At 39.4% G+C, this 19,555-nt stretch overlaps 1 non-coding gene across 1 annotated transcript; it reads right to left on the bottom strand.

Moving 5' to 3' along the window:
* Positions 1-2,889: 2,889 nt before the first annotated feature.
* On the bottom strand, positions 2,890-2,995 carry LOC132600964 (small nucleolar RNA R71). Its single transcript, XR_009567418.1, has one exon. It is a non-coding gene; the product is annotated as a small nucleolar RNA R71 (small nucleolar RNA).
* Between the last annotated feature and the right edge of the window lie 16,560 nt (positions 2,996-19,555).

Below are 19,555 nucleotides of genomic sequence, written 5' to 3'. Positions count from 1 at the left end.
AGATTCTAGATAGGGGTTTTATTTACCCCGAGGGGAAGGTATTAAGCATCCCTCAGAGCCTGTTCGAAGACAGTTCTTAAACTTAGTTTAACTGAACACTAGAGGGGGATTATTTATCTATTTATCATTATTATTACTTGTTTTCAAAATATTGTAATTTCATGAAAAGCTACACTAGGTGATAATATGCTAAGTGTATACAGTGTATAAAAAATGTATGTATATCAAGTATCAAGAATTTATGAAGAATGTATATCGATATGAATGTACAAAGTAATGTAAAGAAAACATACCTCATTCATATGGTAGTGTATTTGTTAGTAAAAACAAGTGTATATCTATTGGCACAAAAGGTATATCAGTTGGTGTAAAGAATATATACAACTATATAAACGATGTATAAAATATATGAGAGTATGTAAAATAAGTATATCAAGTATATAAAAAATGTGTGTCTATGTATTAAAAGAATGCATGTACATTAAACATATAAAGAACATATTTCAAGTATAAAAGAGTGTATATCAAACATAAAGTGTCTAAAGAATTGTATAACTAGGTATATTAGTGCATAAAGAATGTAAAAAATAATCTACGAATATTATTTGGTGTAAAGAGTTTATATAACAAAATTATTAAGAAAAGTGAAGTTGATTTGACTTGTTTCTACCGTTTAGTTAAAAAGAGTGTTCATTTAATGAATATCCTATCAAAAAAATAAGGAACAAAAGAATTGTAAAAAATAAGTATAAGGAATTATGTATAAAACAATGAGTGAAAAAGATATAATGCCTTTAAAGAATGAAAGATTTGTAAATGGACGGCCTAGTATTTACCTAGCGTCAAAAATGTGGATTTACCTTAACTAAAATATGTATTAGTATATACGAAACAATATAAAATGTGTGTGATGTAGCGTGATTTTATGCCACAATCGATGCTTTTTGGCTATAAGTTTTACTTGTTTTTAAGCAAGTATATGTGATTTTACGTGATTTTTAGTGATTTTCAGGTGATGGAACAGATTGGGCATGACAACAGTTGAAAGTGCAGAACCAGGTCGTAAAGTCAGTTTACGGTCCGTATTCTCAAATACGGGTCGTATTCCATGGTCGTATTTAAGACTAATAGAACCAGAAAGGCAGGCTGAGAATATGGTGATTTACAAACTCAGTTTACGGACCGTATTTCAATTTACGGTTCGTATTTCAACACGTATTTAACCATTCGAGCATTTGGCAGAAAGTCGGAGTTTTGAAAGTTGAAAGACAACTAAGCAGTTTACGGGTCGTAAACCACTTTACGGTCCGTATTTCACAAGATTGAAGTTGCACACAACTGGAAGGATGACTAGGTCGTAAACTAATTTACGGTTCGTATTTCACTTTACGGACCGTATTTCGTGTCTATGGGACCAAAGTGCAAATCTGTAACTTTCATGTTTTCAAAACCTATAAATAGTCATTGTAGGGTTTTTAATAGTTATCAGTTATTATATTTTTGTCTCTTGACTTAGAACATTAAATACTCTCTAGTTTTTGAAGGTTCAAACATCAATTCAAGTATTATCAATTCCTCTTTTCTTCCAAAGTAAGCAATTATGAATTCTTCAATTTTTTATTTCTTGTTCTTTGTCATGAGTAGCTAAATTCCCTTACTAGGGTTGTGAACCCTATGATGGGTGTTTTGTGATTGGGTTTGTGATTGATATACACATAATGGATTATTAGGGTTTAGTTATTCTTCATTCTTCATTCATAATTAATGGTTGCAAACATTGATTAAAGCCATAAACCTTGATTTATTTGGGAAAATAATTAGGGTTGGTAAGAATAACTAATAAGGACTCAAAGCTTTAAAATCTCTTTAATAAATTCACTTAGAAATAAGAAGAATTTACTTGGCATGATTAATCGTTCTTCATGGTTACTTTCTTATATTTGGGAAAATCATAGAAAGACATAATCTTTATTTATTGGGAAATAGTAGAGATTCACATAGAGATTATGTGCATTCATACAATGATCCATTATAAGTATATCAAGATCAATACCCATAATCATACACCCTATCTAACGGGGACACAACCTTAGTTTCTTTTACCATAAAGTTCCACCAAAGCAAGTAGATAGCAATTAGTTATAGAAAAATCAACTTTTATCAAAATCATCGGATTAAGACATTAAATCTAGAACTTAGCATCCTACGACTTTAGTAATATTTTCACACCATATTCCCTGTGGGATTTGACCTCAACCTTGTTGGGTTACTATATTTGACAACGTCCGCGTTAGACCATTAATAGGTGTAATTTGAGCGTATCAAATTTTGGTGCCGTTGCCGGGGAATACGGTTTTGAAATTACTGAATAGTGTTTGCTTTGATTGAAGTCTTTTGCTTATTCCATCCATCACACCTTGTTTGCTACTCTGTGTAAACCTGGTGAACATGAATCAAAATCAGCAAAATCAACTTGCTGGTAATCAGGGAAATCGGTTTAACAATCAGGCGAATGAATCTGATGATGAGAATATTTTCGCTGATCTTGTTCCAGAGAAGGACTATGCATCTACTATTGTTCAGCCTCGAGTAGGAGCTGCTACTGTGAAAATTGACTCCTCTCTATACCAGCTGTTGAAACTTGAGGGATACTTTCGGAACTCTACCGTGAATGACCCTCAACGTCATTTGCAGAATTTTGTGGATGTGTGTGCTAACCACATCCAGAACAACGTTCCACAATATGCCATTCGATTGAGTTATTCAAATATTCCTTAGCTGGAGAGGCAAAAACATGGTTTGAGAAGCTGCCCTGAAATTCAATTACTTCATGGGCAGAGATGGTGACTGCTTTTCTCACAAAGTTGTACCCCCCTAGTAAGAAGGCTGAAATTCGTGACAAGATTTATGAGTTTAAGCAGCGGCCGGGGGAACAACTATATGAAGCCTGGGAGAGATTCAAGGAATATTTACAGAAGATCCCGAATCATGGTTTTCCTGAACAGATATTAATGGAGAAGTTCTACCAAGGGCTAGATCCAGTGATGCAGTTAGTTACTAATAATGCATCTGATGGATGTTTCATGAACAAAACTTATCGACGAGTGACCACCATACTTAACAAGCTGACGACTCATAATCAAGCTTGGCACTCAAACAATGCTGATGTGGTCCCGTATGGTAATGCTATTATCCAGAATATAGTGAAGGAGAATCAAGACACTCAGCAAACTTTGGCAGAACTGGCTACAAATATTTCCTTGCTAACGAAGAAGTTTGATGAATCCCAAATCAAGAAGGTAAATGTTTGTGAGGATGATACAGTCTTGTCGAAGGGGATGTACTATACTCAAGATGGTCCGTTCCATGATGGGCCACCTATGCAGGTTGAAGATGCTAATTTTGTTAATAACTCTCAAGGGGGTTACCAAAGACAGAATTACCAAGGTGGCTATCAGAATCAAAATCAATGGAGACCTCAGCAAGGTCAAGGTGCTTATAACAACTCTGGGAACTACAACCATAATTATGGTGGTGCGAACCAAGGGAGCTACAACAACAGCAACAATTTCGGGAACAAGAGTTCCAATCCTTATATACCACCGAAAGGGCAGTCAACAGAGCAAGGTAGTTCGAAGGTTGAAGCAATGCTTGAGAAGATTCTAGCAAATCAATATAAGTCTGAAAGGACTTTATCTGGGCTGACAGAAACAGTGGACTCCCATACAACGGCTATTCAGAAGCTTGAGTCACAGATGAGGGATATTTCTAGAGAGAAGTACCCTCCTAAAAAGGGAGGACTTCCGAGTGACACTATTCCAAATCCCAAGAATGGGGGAGGCGGTGTAGACCGTGTGTTTGCCATCACTACTAGGAGTGGTAAAACAATCCAAGGGGTTGCAGAGAAGGTGATTGATCTTGAGCCGATAGATGAAGAGGATGAGGTGCAATCTAAAACACCCATTATTGCTGATGAGATTCCTACTGACAAGAAGGTTGCTGATATTCCAGAGATGGTGAGAGAAGCTGATGACACAAGTAAGCAGGCTGTGAAAGGGGCTCTCCGCCCTTTGACGCAGCTATTCAAATCTAAACTTCCCTTTCCTCAGAGGTTGGTAAAGAAGAAGGAAGATGCTAAGTTCGAGAAGTTTTATGATCAGCTGAAGCAGTTATCTCTGAATTTTCCCTTCTTGGAAGCTGTCAAGGAGATGCCCGGTTTTTCTAAATATTTGACGGATCTGCTGACTAAGAAGAAGACGGTTCAACATGAAACCGTGAGTTTGACTCACACTGTGAGTTCCATCATTTCAACTACAATTGTTCAGAAAAAGGGAGATCCTGGGGCGTTCACCATTCCTTGTTCTATTGGGCACCATGATTTTGCTCGTGCCTTGTGTGATAATGGGGCCAGTATTAATTTGATGCCCCTTGCTATATATAAACAATTAGGTTTGGGGATGCAAGGCCGACTACGATGAGGTTGCAAATGGCTGATAGGTCTATTAAAAGACCTATTGGGTGGTTGATGATGTAATTGTGCGGGTTGGTGATTTTATGTTGCCCGCTGATTTTGTGATTCTTGACTGTGCTGTTGATCGGGACATTCCTATCATTCTGGGGAGACCTTTCCTTGCTACAGGGAGGGCTCTGATGGATTCGGAGAAAAATGAAATCAAGTTCCGAGTCAACAATGAAGAAGTGACTTTTCAGGCTAGCAAAGGGATGAAATTACCAAGTGCTTACGAGAGTATTTCGGTAATTGATTCGTTTACTGTTATGGATGAAGCAGAGGAGTTCAAGATGAAAGAAGAAAGTTTGGGTGAAGCTCTAGCTGGTATTTCTATGAATTTCGATGCTGAAGACATGGAAGGCTATGTGGAGACAATTAATTCACTTGTTGGGTTGGGCTCATATTCATACCACCCAAAGAAGCTAAATCTTGATCTGGAAAATAGAACAACTCCTCCAGCAAAGCCTTCAATCATTGAGCCGCCTAAGTTGGAGCTTAAGCAGCTCCCATCACATCTAAAATATGAGTTCCTTGGTCCAGATAATACATTACCCGTGATTGTTTTAACCCTATTGACTGAGGAGCAGACTTTACAGCTTTTGGAGGTGTTGAGGGAGTATAGGCGTGCTATTGGTTGGACCATAGCAGACATTTGAGGTATTCCATCTGGGATCTGTGAGCACAAAATCCAGCTGGAGGAGGGTAGAAAACCAAGTGTAGAGTATCAGAGGCGACTGAACGAGAATATGCAAGAGGTCGACAAGAAAGAGATCATCAAATGGATGGATGCGAGCGTGGTTTACCCAATTGCTGATAGTAAATGGGTGAGCCCAGTCCAATGTGTTCCTAAGAAGGGCGGCATCACTGTTGTGCCGAATGCAAAGAATGAGTTGATCCCGACCAGAACTGTCACCGGATGGAGAGTTTGCATGGACTATCGCAAGCTCAACACAGCCACTTGCAAGGACCACTTCCCTATGCCCATCATTGATCAGATGCTTGATAGGCTAGCGGGGCGTTCCTACTATTGCTTCCTTGATGGTTATTCGGGCTACAATCAGATCAACATTGCTCTAGAAGATCAGGAGAAGACCACTTTTACTTGTCCTTATGGGATGTTTGCATTCAGCCGGATGCCTTTTGGTTTGTGTAATGCACCAGCCACTTTTCAGAGGTGCATGATGTCAATATTCTCTGACATGGTAGAGGATTTCTTGGAAGTGTTCATGGGTGACTTTTCCGTAGTGGGTGATTCATTTGAAGATTGTCTTGGTCATCTGGGTCAAGTGCTAAAAAGGTGTGAGGAGACCAATCTGGTGCTAAATTGGGAGAAGTGCCATTTTATGGTGAATGAAGGAATCGTCCTCGGTCACAAAATCTCTGAAAAGGGAATCGAGGTCGATCAAGCGAAAATTGATGTGATTGCAAAACTTCTACCACCTATCTCAGTCAAAGGTGTCCAAATTTTCTTGGGACATGCTGGGTTCTACAGGCGCTTCATCAAAGATTTCTCCAAGATTGCTAACCCATTGTGTAAGCTTCTTGAAAAAGAGGCTAAATTTGTGTTTGATGATAAATGCCAGAAGGCATTTGAGGAGTTAAAAGAGCGTCTCACTACTGCTCCTATTATTGTTGCTCCTGACTGGTCCCTGCCATTTGAACTAATGTGTGATGCTAGCAGTTTTGCAATAGGTGATGTGCTTGGGCAGAGGCACAATAAAATTATGCACCCGATCTATTATGCGAGCAGAACAGTAAATGCTGCCTAGATGAATTACACAGTGACGGAGCAAGAGCTGGTAGCTATTGTGTTTGCTTTTGAGAAATTTTTGGCCTACTTGTTAGGGTCCAAAGTAGTGGTTTACACTCATCATACAGCCTTGAGATACCTCATGGCAAAGAAGGAAGCAAAGCCGCGACTGATCAGATGGGTGCTACTGCTACAAGAGTTTGATTTTGAGGTGAAGGACCGCAAGGGCACTGAAAACCAGGTTGCTGACCATCTCTCTCGGCTTGAAGAGGCTGGGAGACCTTCTGATGAGCTTGATATAGATGATGCTTTTCCGGATGAAAGGGTGTTGGCTGTGTCAAATGAGGTGGCACCGTGGTATGCTGACATTTCCAATTATTTGGTAACAGACATAGTTCCAGAAGATATCAAAGCCTACCAAAAGAAGAAATTCTTGCGCGATGCTCGGCAGTACTATTGGGACGAGCCTTATTTATTCCGAACATGCGCTGACAACATCATTCGGCGTTGTGTTCCGAAAAGTGAAGTGATGGCGATTCTAAAGGCGTGCCATGACTCTCCTGTTGGGGGTCATCATAGCGGAAACCGGACTGCGGCTAAGGTACTTAAGTGCGGCTATTACTGGCCGACTATTTTTCATGATGCTAACCTATTGGTGCGGTCCTGTGATCAATGTCAGAGGCAAGGGAATATCGGCAGAAGGCAAGAGATGCCTATGAATTTTGTTATGGAGGTAGAAATGTTCGATGTCTGGGGGATTGACTTTATGGGACCCTTTGTGAGTTCGGGTGGCATGAAATACATCTTGGTTGTTGTGGATTATGTGTCAAAATGGGTAGAAACGGTGGCTTTACCTAATAACGAGGCCAAGAGTGTTATGGGTTTCCTCAAGAAGAACATATTTACTCGTTTTGGTACTCCAAGGGCTATAATCAGCGATGGTGGATCCCACTTTTGTAATAGAGCTTTCGCGGGACTGATGGAGAAATATGGTGTAAAACATAGGGTGGCAACACCTTATCACCCTCAGACAAGTGGACAGGTTGAAGTGTCCAACAGGGAGATCAAGAGTATTCTAGCAAAAACAGTGAATGCAAATAGAACTGATTGGGCCCGCAAGCTCGATGATGCTCTATGGGCATACCGAACTGCTTTTAAGACTCCGATTGGGACTTCACCCTTCAAGCTTGTATTCGGAAAAGCTTGTCACTTGTCGGTTGAACTTGAGCACAAGGCTATGTGGGCGCTGAAGAAACTGAATATGGATTGGAAGGAAGCAACCAAGCTCAGGTTGTTTCAACTAAATGAGATGGATCAGTTTCGGTACCAGGCATATGAGAGTGCGACACTTTATAAAGAAAGGATGAAGCAATACCATGACAAAAAGATCCTGAAGCGAGAGTTCTACAAGGGTGACCCTGTATTGCTGTTTAACTCTCGTTTGAAGTTGCTGCCTGGTAAGCTTAAATCAAGGTGGTCTGGTCCGTTTGAGGTGGTAGGTGTTTCAACCCATGGAACAATCGAGTTAAATTTCGGAGATGGAACTCGGACAATTAAGGTGAATGAGTAGAGATTGAAGCACTATCACAGAATGATTTCGGAGGATAGGATCGTTGATCGCTACAGGTTGAAACACCTCGGAACGAACAGTGATCTAGTGTACCAAGATAAGGAGTGAATGGTCACTGACGTCGTGCCGCGACGTTAAATCAAGCGCTTCTTGGGAGGCAACCCAAGTGTAATGTTTATTTAACTTTTGGTTTTTTTTTTACATATAGGGTAATGGTTGTTTTGGTGCAGGAATATATTGCAGAAAATATTGCTGAAAAGCAGGTAAGTTCAGTTGTAAGAAACTGTCTCGTAACATTGCAAAATACGCCTGAAGTTTACGGACCGTATTTCACAATACGGCTCGTAAACCAGGGCGTAATTAACAATGTCACAAAACAGTAAGCACTGTAATGTCACGTGACAGTTTACGACCATGAAGGACGGACCGTATTTCACAATATGGTCCGTAAACCCGATCGTAATCAATCATGAGACAATACAGTGTACTGCCCACATCAACATCTCTAAATACGGGTCGTAAATCACTTTACGGACCGTATTTAGAAATAAAAAAAGGGGGCACGGTCTAAATATAATAAAGGCCAGCGATTTAAATCAAAGGGCAGAGAAACATCATCTTCCCTCCATTCCCACGATTTCCCCATCCAGTAACGTTTCATTCCCACGACTTCCCACCATAACCGATCATCTTCCTCCTCTCTAAACTCCATAAATACACAACTCACACCCAAAAACAAACCTATCCTCACCAAAATTCGTAATCTCTCTGCCCTAGGATTTAATTTGTATGTGATTGAAGTTGTCCTCTCAAAGTCTATGCTTATAGTGATCTGTTGGTTCATCATTAAAAGGTATGATTGACACTCCCCATTCTTCTTATACATATGTGAGTTTGAACTTGGTGGTAAGTGTTGATTAGGCTAGGTTTTATGAAAATTAAGTGCTTGTTTACCTTGGTTAATGATCTTGTGAGGGGATAGATGTGTTAAATTCTTTCAATTCACGTGGGTAATTGTTAATAAAACCCAAATGGGTTAGAGTGCGTTCCATACTTTAAAATTCAAAATTTGAAGTTTTGGTCTGCCCACCAATATCTTGACTCTTTCGGGAATTATGAAAAATTGGTAGAAAAGTAGGTGAAGTCTGAGTAACCTAATCCCCAAAACAATGTGAAACTGAGATGTGCAATGAAATCCTGAAATCAGAATATGTCTGTCTGTGATGCGAAACACGATCATACTTTACGAACCGTATTTCAGTTTACGGTCCGTATTTAAGCATGTCACGAAGGGACCGAATGTCCTCCAAGAAAACAGCAGTTTACGATCACACTTTATGGACCGTAAATCAGTTTACGGTTCGCCTTTTGGGTTTACGGTCACAGACAGCACATTGATTTTGTGCACAGTGAAGTTGTCTTATCTTTGATCGGATGTTTCATGGTAACTAATATGATGTGTCTTTTGCAGGAATGGGTCAAAAAAGGAATGCAAAGAAAGCGGGGGCCAAAAGCACGGGCACAAGAAAGAAAGCGCGCTCGGACTCGAGGCTGATAGATGAACCCTCCAATTCTGAAGGGGAACAATCAGGATCCGAGTGCACAGAGGTTATACCGCCACCAAAAGTCAGGGGGACCCCCACACAAGGCACATCGGCAAGGCCATCACAGCCCTCACCTATGACCCCGTCCAAGTCTGCGTCGGAAGCCTCCCAGTCTGAAGAGGGGGATTCTGACGCGGAAGTATCAAGCAGGGGGGAAACCCACCAAACGGATCAGGAGAGTGACTCAGCAGGGCCTAGTGATAGTAATGATCCGGATGATGGTACGCCGCCAAAGGGTCGTAAACTGGCCGTCATGACCAAACGGCTGGAGGAAGAAAAACTTAGGTTCTCGGTCAAAGGGTCAAAGAAATTATATGACCAATGGATGGTCGGGACAGAAACTGGGGACAGTCGCAGCGGAAAATATTTGAAGAACGGCGACTGGTTTTCGATGGTATCTCGGCTCACCCACAGCTGGATGATACCATCAAATGGTACAAGCTGGATGTGTTCACTCATGATCTGGCAGAGTATGCTCCGCACATTGTGCAGGAGTTCTATGCATCATATGGGGATGTATTGATGTCGATTAAGAAGTCGAGTCGTGCTTGGCACGAGATACCCATGCTGGAGAATGTGACAGTCCGGAACTCACTTGTTGACATCTCCTCCAAATCTATCAACAGAGTCCTGTTTGGTAATAATTTTGTGGCTCCCACTGATCTGAGCCTGTTCCTAGACAAACGAGACAGGAAAGACAAGAAATCTGTACGGGAATGGACTGCTGCGATTATCACATCTGAGCCACATGAGCAAAAATGGACTAATGATGGGAAAATCAAGATTGCTAAAAGTTGTTTGTCCACAGAGGCTAAGTTTTGGTGACGTTGCTTCGGTACAGGATCACTCCAACCCAAGCAGATAATACCCTCTCCACCAGTCAGGAAATCACTATTTCCTCGTTGATGTCAAGGTACCCGATGAATATTGGGGAGCTAATAGCTGAGGAGCTGCATGTGCGGGCATACAAGCCCAACCAGAACATGGTATTTTCGTGTCTTATCACGGAATTGTGTAGACGGGCAAGGATATTTCAGCTTCCAGAATGGGACGGCACCATCACAGCTGCTCATGTGGGGGATTGGAGGAAGAATAAGGTGAAGAGCAAGAAGGACCAAGAGGCAGATCAGTCCGGTGATGACGACGACACTCAGCTAGAGTTGAGTCCGAGCCGTGCTTATGGGACTGATCCATCAGAGTCCGAGATTGGTGCTGCTACTACTGGGACTGATGCTCCCACGACAGGTGTTCCAGATACTGTCGATCCACAGGCTTTTGCAACCACGCTGGGTGCTTCTGAGGCAAGACCTCCACCACCACCTCCAGCCACACAGGGCCCTCCTTCGGGGTAAGCCACTGCCGCTGCGACATCCGAGTCTGTTGATCTAGAGCTGGAGTTGCTGCACTTCAGCCATGCTAATTACAGCCAGATCACAGTCAAAGCAGTGAGGACTGAAAGGCAAGTGGGAAAAACCTTGCAACAATTTAAGCCGAAAGTGGTGAAAATAGTGCAGCAGTTGGTGACAGAGGCGACCACAGAAATCTGTGCAGAGTTTGAGAAAAATCACGCAGTGTATCAAGCTCGATTGGATAGTTTTGAGGAGAAACTTTTTGACTCGAGAGCAGACCACACCCGGTGGGGAGTCTGTCTCATTGAGGAGTGAGTTGGATAAGCTGAAAAAGGAGCTTGAGGCACTCAAAGTGCAAGGAATGGTAACCGCACCAGTACCAGCACCACGTGCCATTTTGCCTAATATGTTTAAGGTGCTGGATCTGCTGGATTCTGAGGAGGAGGCGGAGGATGCCGAACCCTCTGTTCGCGATACTGGAAAGAGGGTCCGTGAGCTAGCTGAGGACCCATAGGAGTTGGCCATGAGATTAAAGAAGACAGAAAAGAAGGAACTGCAACAGGCGATTTTTCAGTCATTAGTTGAGCCGCAGCGCCAACCAGGAGAGTCCACGAGTCAATCGTCGGATGCAGCGGGCCAGTCATGAGTTGCTCACAGCACCAAGGTACCATTTCTTTTCCGTCGTTCTTATAAGTGAAGCACTGAGACAGTGCTTGATTCTTTAGTTGGGGGTAGGACTATTTGATAGTAACGTAGTGTAAATATGTGTTTAGGAACCCCCTCGGATTTTCTTTGCCAGAGTTCTTTTCCTGAGGGGGGTTTTATTTTGTTGAAACTGGCATGTTTAGGATGTTGCTTAGGTTGAGTAGAGTAATTTTGACTTATTTGGTCTTACTTTGTAACTGATGGCATGTGTTATGATTTGTTGGAAATTTTGGACCCCTCGAAATTTTGAAAAATGCATACTTAGAACAGTTATTGGTTGACATGATTGATTCTTTATATGACATTGTAATTATTGGGGTATTGTGTGTGATAAATGACTACTTAGGAGGTCACAAGTGTAAAAATAATTGTCCTTATGCCAATGTGTGTGTGAGGTGTTAGTTTAATTCTGTTTAAGCATGTATAATCGAGAACTTGCCTGGTTGATCTTGTTTGAAATCCGAAAGTTAGTTTGATTGTGAAATGATCTTAGGCTTTCTTTGTGTAAATAGTCACTTTGCCTAAATAAGTCGTACCAAAGGCTGAAAATATCACTAGTTTCCCTTTTTGAGCCTTTTGACCTTTTTCTTGGCTAGCCGAATGAAACCTCACCCGTTGTGCAATTTATCCATCTTCGCACCCGTTCCTTCCTTGATGCTCCTAGATAGATGAGGCAAAATGCCTAAGTTGGGGTGAATTAAATGTGGAGTAGATGTTAAAAACATAAGTTGGGGGTGGTGGAGTTTGCTAGTGGAGATTCGATGTGGTAGTTGCATATAAAAAAAAAATCAGAAAACTGTAACACAAAAAGATTTTTAAGTTGGATAGGAATAAAACCACATCGAGGTTGAAAACTTGAAAGAAAATAAAAGAGGTGGAAAGAAAAGGGGCGAATTAAGGTGAAGAGATGTTGTAGTGTTCAAGGAGAGAGAAGTCACTAATATCCAAAAAGTATCCTACCCATCCCTATGCCTACATTACAAGCCGAAATAAGTCCTAATATGATCATCACCGAACAAGCCCAGGATGAAAACATAGAAAATAAGGGCAAGCCTATGGTATTTGCATGTGTAGATATGAATTTCTTTGCGAGTGTGAGTGTTTTTCTATTCTCTTTCGTCTTCGTCCCATTCTTGTTGTATATACGTGTGTTGGGACATTCTTTGGTCTATGCGAGGGCAAAAGGATGAGAATTGAGCAAAATAAAGTGACCGCCAAAAGTAGCGTTTGTGTGCATCATAATATGTTCGATAATGTAATGTCATGCATTGAAGCTTCATTGTTAGTCATAGCATTCTTAAGTTGTGTATATTGCTTTAAAATAGAAAGTTGGGGTGGTCATTTGAAGGAAAAAATGCATGTCGGTATTTCAGTTTACGGATCGTATTTCAGTTTATGGTCCGTATTTCAACACGTATTTAACCATTCGAGCATTTGGCAGAAAGTCGGAGTTTTGGAAGTTGAAAGACGACTAAGCAGTTTACGGGCCGTAAACCACTTTATGGTCCGTATTTCACAAGATTGAAGTTGCACACAACTGGAAGGACGACTAGGTCGTAAACTGATTTACGGTCCGTATTTCACTTTACAGACCGTATTTCGTGTCGACGGGACCAAAGTGCAAATCTGGAACTTTCATGTTTTCAAAACCTATAAATAGTCATTGTAGGGTTTTTAATAGTTATCAGTTATTATATTTTTGTCTCTTGACTTAGAACATTAAATACTCTCTAGTTTTTTAAGGTTCAAACATCAATTCAAGTATTATCAATTCCTCTTTTCTTCCAAAGTAAGCAATTATGAATTCTTCAATTTCTTATTTCTTGTTCTTTGTCATGAGTAGCTAAATTCCCTTACTAGGGTTATGAACCCAATGATGGGTGTTTTGTGATTGGGTTTGTGATTGATATACACATAATGGATTACTAGGGTTTAGTTATTCTTCATTCTTCATTCTTCATTCATAATTAATGGTTGCAAACATTGATTAAAGCCATAAACCTTGATTTATTTGGAAAAATAATTAGGGTTGGTAAGAATAACTAACAAGGACTCAAAGCTTTAAACTTTGTTTAATAAATTCACTTAGGAATAAGAAGAATTTACTTGGCATGATTAATCGTTCTTCATGGTTACTTCTTATATTTGGGAAAATCATAGAAAGACATAATCTTTATTTATTGGGAAATAGTAGAGATTCACATAGAGATTAAGTGCATTCATACAATGATCCATTATAAGTATATCAAGATCAATACCCATGATTATACACCCTATCTAACGGGGATACAACCTTAGTTTCTTTTACTATAAATTTCCACCAAAGCAAGTAGATAGCAATTAGTTATAGAAAAACCAACTTTTACCAAAATCATCGCATTAAGACATTAGACCTAGAACTTATCATCCTACGACTTTAGTAACCTTTTCACACCATATTCCCTGTGGGATTCGACCCCAACCTTGTTGGGTTACTATATTTGACAACGTCCGCGTTATACCATTAATAGGTGTAATTTGAGCGTATCAGTGTGTTGTATTAAAAGTGTATAAAGAATATAAAATAAGGGATGGACTAGTATTTTTGCCTAAACGCCAAAAGTGTGAATTTAATTAACAAAGTATTTATATCGTGTCAATCTAATCAATTTATGAAAGTGTAGACGGCCTAAGTCTTGCCTAAAGTGAATAATTCATTTTAAATTAAACATATAAGCGACAAATAATTAAATATCCCCGCCCAACATTAAAGTGAAGTTTTCACTACTCCAAGTTTATGTTTTGTACAATTTTAAATAACGCGCGAAAGTAAATACAAACAAGGATTCGATGAAGTCTTCGGGTTCCTTCCGAGTGTCGTCTTCGGGATGTGTCTCCGGGTACCTGTATAAACACTTAGTAAAAGTGTTAGTAAGAGAATAAATAACTATCAAATGAATTAAAGAAATAATGAATAAATTTAAAATAAAAACCCATCTTTTGTACAGGGGAGGCCTTGTAAATCAAACAAAAATTTCTTCATTGGCCATTTGGGTGTAGTATATTCCGAGATGAATTTAAATAAATGCGATAAAAAGGGTAACAGTACCGTTGGACGCCAAAATTATTTCCCACGCACAAAACCAACATTTAACATTTATTTAGCAAAAATAATATAAAAATTAAAGGTAACGAGTGTAGCAGTAGTGATAAGACAACAACAACAGTAGTAGTAGTAGTAGTAGTGGAGTAGCAGTAGTAGTGGAGTAGCAGTAGTAGCAGTAGTGGTGGTGGTGGTAGTGATGGGGTAGTAACCAAATGATGGTGAAAGTCACCCAAAAAAAAAGCATGATAATTGTCAGGAAAAATGGAGCAAGATCATTCAAAAATCAGAGATAATTATTGTTACTAGTGCAGCAAGCAACACACCGGAGAGACCACGAGGTCGCCGAAAAAAAGAGAGCAACATGGGGCCATTCCCAAAATGGGCAGAAATATTTCAAAAATAATCAACAACCAAAACTAGAGTAGATGCACAAAATATAAGAACAAAAGCTGTCGGAGTTCACCAATCATTTATTTTTTGGCGTAGTTCGTCGGAGTTTATCTTTCCATTCAAAATCATGTTGCTTCGACGGTGACAAACAGAACATCAGGGAAAGTTGAAAAAATTAAGAATAACAACATGAAGACCAGCCAAGAACGACATAGCAGCAACCAAAATGTGAATAAATCAACCAAAGAGGTGGCTTCCGAGGACAACAAGATTCGCTGGGAATCGTTAATAAAAAAAAACAGCTAGAGCGTTGCACAAATATATCAAACCTGACTTGAATCCATAATAACCAGCAAGGTGCCATGAGAAGCAACACATATATACAAACATATACATATAAGCAAAATAAGGAAGCCGATCAAAATCTGTCAAGACCAAACAGGGGGAGAAAGGGATTGTGGTACCGTTGTGTTGTTGGCTCTGCTCGTCAGAGTTGGTGCGTCTCTCCGGGGCTGCTCTTTTTTGCCGGAGAAATCTGGAAAATAAAAATACAAGAACAAAAGTTAGAAGAAGAGGAAGAGCAAGCAAAGGAAAGGGGATGTCGTGGTTGGCATTGTTGTAGTTCACTGGAGATGGCATCTCCACCAGAGAAGAAGAGCAAGGGGGGAGAATGAACAGTTATGGTTCGTTGTTTGGTGTATGAAGCAGCATGGGGATGGAGAACGGAGGCGGTGGTGGTGATGTTCACGCTGCTTCGGTTCAACGGAGCATAAAGCTCCTCGCCGGAGCAGTGAAGAAGACAAAAGGAGGGCTGTGTTGGGGTGTCGTTTGGTTCGTGGTGTGCGTTGTGGTGTTTGATCCGGTGTCGCAATTTAACCCCGAGCTGGGCAGTGGGGGTGGTGGTCGGCGGCTGCGGGTGAAGGAGTGAAGAAGAGGAGAAGTATTTAGGATTTTCTTAGGAATAGAGGAGGGGGAAATCTGAAAATTAGAGTGTTGTGTGTGTGTGTAAATGAAGACAAAAGATGAAAAATAAAATTGAACCCCCCCCCCCCCCCAAAAAAAAACTTCTTTTATAAAATAAAGTGACCCATTTTATTATCCAAAAAATATAAAGCTATACCCCCTTGTCCCCTCAATGCTCATTTTAATCTTTGGGTTATTGTCCAATGGGGATTTCACACTTTTAACCAATTTATAAAAATCTATTAATCAATAGATGAAGAACCCAACCCATCACTTCAAATGTCACCTTTTTAAAAGTGATAAGACCTTGACTTGATCAAATTCTTGCTCTACGTTTAAGAATTAATTGCTTCAATTTTCTCTACACTGACGGACTGTACTAAAATATAGTTAACTAATACATGTATAAATAACAATGTAAGTATAAATGTATAAGATACAAAAATGTACTGCTATAAAATAAAAGAAACAATTATTAATTGCACAAAATGGTAGTATTACGTTGTACATGTGCAAAATAATGATTATTGAAAATGACAATAAATTGATAAAATTCCTAAAATAAGGATAATCATCAATAAATTGTCAAAAAATGTAAAAAAATGTAAAAAGCTATTTTGTGCTCTTTAACGAATCAGGACCACCCGAAACGGTAATTTTAAGCACGTCGGGCCAAAATTAAGTGTCAACAGTGTCATCATGTAGATAAACTATTTCGTCATATCTGCCAAACTTAGAAACCATTAAAAAAACTTAAGCTTTATTAACTCGTTAAAAAGCCTTAATGTTTTATCCTTGTTCCTGAACATTGTCTTCATCATGAGAATGGATTGAGTTATTTGACAATGTCGAACCGTCATTCATAACTTTGTTTGATGTCTTTGAACCTAGCTCTTGGGATCTCCAGTCTGCTAGGTAGAGTTACCGCCTTGATGACTTGTCCTAAGCCTTAAACCCATTCCCTTCGATGATCTTTCAACTGCCTCTCTAGATAGGCTTTTTGTAAGTAGATCTGACACGTTATTTCTTGACTTTATGTAGTCAATAGTAATAACACCACAAGAGATTCGTTGTCTAACGGTATTGTGTTTTCGTTGTATGTGACGAGATTTTCCGTTACACATAACGCTCTCTGCCCTACCTATTGCTGCTTGGCTATCACAATGTATACACATAGGTGCCAAAGGTTTGGGCCAAAATGGAATATCTTCCAAAAAAATCCAGAGCCATTCAGCTTCTTCACCGGCCTTGTCTAAAGCTATAAATTCAGATTCCATTGTAGAGCGGGCGATACATGTCTGTTTGGATGATTTCCAAGACACTGCTCCTCCACCAATGGTGAAAACATATCCACTTGTGGATTTAACTTCAGATGATCCGGTGATCCAATTTGCATCACTATATCCCTCAATTACAGTGGGATATTTATTATAGTGCAAGGCATAGTTTTGGGTGTGTTTTAAATACCCCAGAACTTGTTTCATTGCCATCCAATGAGTTTGATTGGGATTGCTTGTGAATCGACTCAGCTTACTAATAGCACATGCTATATCTAGTCGTGTACAATTCATGATATACATCAAACTTCCCAAAACTCGTGCATAGTCCAATTGCGAATCACTTTCACATTCATTCTTTTGAAGTGCAAAGCTTACATCAATTGTAGTCTTTGCAATATTGAAATTCAAATACTTGAACTTGTCAAGTACCCTCTCAATATAATGAGACTGCGATAATGCTAGACCTTGTGGAGTTTTATGAATCCTAATTCCTAAGATCAAATCAGCAACTCCTAAGTCTTTCATGTCAAATTTGCTAGCAAGCATACGCTTAGTAGCATTTACGTCGGAAATGTCTCTACTCATTATCAACATGTCATCAACAAATAAACAAACAATGACTTCATGATTTGGACTGTTTTTAATGTAAACACATTTTTCACACTCGTTGATCTTAAATCCATTTGCCAACATTGTTTGGTCAAATTTTGCATACCATTGTTTGGGTGCTTGTTTAAGTCCATAAAGCGACTTAACAAGTTTGCACATTTTCCTTTCTTTACCAGGAACCACGAAACCCTCAGCTTGTTCCATGTAAATTTCTTCCTCCAACTCTTCATTTAAGAAAGTTGTTTTAACATCCATTTGATGGATTTCAAGCCCATACACGGCCGCCAGTGCCTCTAACACCCGAATAGATGTTATCCTCGTTACCGGCGAGTATGTGTCAAAGTAATCAAGGCCTTCCTTTTGTCTATAACCTTTGACAACAAGTCTTGCCTTATATTTGTCAATAGTGTCATCAGCTTTTATATTCCTTTTAAAGATCCATTTCGAACCTAAAGGTTTATTTCTGGGAGGAAGATCAACCAATTCCCATGTATGGTTGTTCAAAATTGATTCAATCTCACTATTGACTGTCTCTTTCCAAAATGTTGAATCAGAAGAAGACATAGCTGCTTTAAATGTTTGAGGCTCATTTTCAAGAAAAAATGTCACAAAATCTGGTCCAAAAGAAGTAGATGTCCTTTGACGTTTGATGCGCCTTGGATCCTCTTCACTTGGAACATATTCCTTTGGTTCTTCCCGTGATCATTTAGATCTTTCACTTGACGACTCACATTCAGTTTTATACGGATAAATGTTTTCAAAGAATTCAGCATTATCTGATTCAATTACCATATTAACATGAATTTTGGGATTGTTGGATTTGTGAACCAAAAACCGACATGCTTTACTGTTTGTAGCATATCCAATGAAAACACAATCCACAGTTTTTGCTCCTATTTTGACCCTCTTGGGTATAGGAACTTAAACTTTAGCTAAGCACCCCCACACTTTGATATATTTCAAGTTGGGTTTTCTTCCTTTCCATTTTTCTTATGGAATAGATTGTGTTTTGCTATGGGGCACTCTATTGAGTATTCGGTTAGCTGTAAGGATAGCTTCCCCCCCCCCCCCCCCCCAAGTTCTACGGCAAACCAGAACTTATTAATAAAGCATTCAATATTTCCTTTAATGTTCGGTTTTTCCTTTCCGCAATTCCATTGGATTATGGTGTGTAAGGGGCAGTAGTTTGATAGATAATTCCATATTCTAAACATACTTCTGCAAAAGGAGATTCATACTCTCCACCCCTATCGCTTCTTATCATTTTTATCGTTTTATTCAATTGATTTTCAACTTCACTTTTGTATTGCTTAAATGCTTCAATTGCTTCATCCTTACTATTAAGCAAATAAACATACCAATATCGAGCGCAATCGTCAATAAAAGTTATGAAATACCTTTTCCCACCGCTAGATGGTATTGACTTCATATCAGAAATATTTGTATGAATTAAGTCTAAATTATTGGAATTCCTCTCAATAGACTTATAAGGATGCTTAACAAACTTAGATTCAACACATATTTGACATTTTAATTTATTACACTCGAATTTAGGCAATACTTCTAAATTAATCAATTTTCGCAAGGTTTTGTGGTTGACATGTCCTAAACGAACATGCCATAAATCATTTGACTCCAATAAATAAGACGAAGCTGGAACTTTATTAATACTGTCAACAACCATTACATTGAGTTTGAAAAGGTCCTCTGTGAGGTATCCCTTTCCAACATACATATCAT

The sequence above is a fragment of the Lycium barbarum genome, chromosome 6 (assembly GCF_019175385.1).
Source record: "Lycium barbarum isolate Lr01 chromosome 6, ASM1917538v2, whole genome shotgun sequence".
In the NCBI taxonomy this organism is placed as follows: Eukaryota; Viridiplantae; Streptophyta; class Magnoliopsida; order Solanales; family Solanaceae; genus Lycium; species Lycium barbarum.
The sequence above is the reverse complement of the archived record's forward strand: the minus strand, read 5'-3'. Positions and strand labels throughout refer to the sequence as shown.